A 1508-nucleotide genomic window follows, 5' to 3' on the forward strand; every position below is an offset into this window, starting at 1 on the left:
TTTGATTGTAGTTAGAATTAATTCTTGTTGTTGATTTACTATGTTTTTCTTTTGTGCCTTCCAAGTGTTTGATGAAATGCTTGGTTGGATTTTAGAGTAGAGTTTTATGTTCTTGGCTTGGAAAGGTAACTTAGGAACTCTTGAGTTACTAATGTCCAAGTAATTGATGATTGGGATCCATTAACTCTAGTTCTCACTAATTGAATTAGTGGAGAGTTAGGACTTATGAAGTAGGATTGATATAGCTTATTTGACTTTCCTTTACTACTAGTTAGAGGATGATTTAATGAGATTAATCCTTGCCAATTCTCATATTGTGGTTAGTGATTAGGATAGAGATCCTTGACCACCAACCCTTGCCAAGACCTTTTTAACCATTAGTTTACCTTCTTGCCATTTATCTTTCATGCTCCATATCAAAACCCCAAAATAACTCATAACCAATAACAAGACACTTTATTGTAATTCCTAGGGAGAACGACCCGAGGTCCAATACTTCGGTTTATAAATTTTAGGGGTTTGTACTAGTGACAAACAACTTTTTGTATGAAAGGATTAATGATTGGTTTAGAAACTATACTTGCAACGAGAATTCATTTGTGAAATTCTATACCATCAAAAATCCATTCGTCACATGTCCTCATGCTAAACTAACAAGGAGAATGATCAAAGGGGTAATCAACTTATTAAATGCAACTACCTATATACGTGTAAGTATTTTATATACTATCTATATCTATATATCTATCTATAGTATCTATATATGAAATTGGTGAAAACAAACAAACAAATTCCCAAGCAAGTATGGACAAATAGGGCTAAGCAAGGAGATAATCCAATGCATCCAAAATCTGAAGAATTAATTCAACTCATCAAAGTGAAGCAACTTGCAAGAATGCATGATAAGAAGTATGGAAACATAGAATTGAGTAATTGAACCCTCACTAGGTGTGTATACACTCTGATCACTCGGTGTTTAGGGGTTTAATCACTCAAGTCTCTTCTAATCATGCTTTCAAGGAAATGCTTTTCATCTAACAATCAACACAAGTGATGCATGAATGCAATTATCATGAGAACTTCATATGGTTGTAATGGGGTTAGGGTAAAGGTGGGATAAATATGGCTAAGTGGACTAAAATAATTGAATCCTTGATTAGTTTAAGTCTCCACATCAACCTATATTAATGAAATCAAAACAAAATGCAATCCTAACCTTCCATCATTTTCTATTCACCAACATTCATGTATGCTTTTCTCACAATAACATCACATATGCAATTCTCTATTCATTTGTTTACCCTTTTGGGTGACTTTGTGCCCTTTTTATGATGAAGGTTTTTTTTTTTTTGAATTTAGAATTGTATATGATTAAGTAGCTCATACATGAATGTTCCCATTTTCTACAAATTTCCAATGAATGCCCAGTTTAAACATTTTCTTTTACTACCAAAGTTTTCCAAAAGATTCCCCCACACTTAAATGATACACACTTCTCCAACCTAAGC

The sequence above is a fragment of the Arachis hypogaea genome, chromosome 16 (assembly GCF_003086295.3).
Source record: "Arachis hypogaea cultivar Tifrunner chromosome 16, arahy.Tifrunner.gnm2.J5K5, whole genome shotgun sequence".
Classification (NCBI taxonomy): domain Eukaryota; kingdom Viridiplantae; phylum Streptophyta; class Magnoliopsida; order Fabales; family Fabaceae; genus Arachis; species Arachis hypogaea.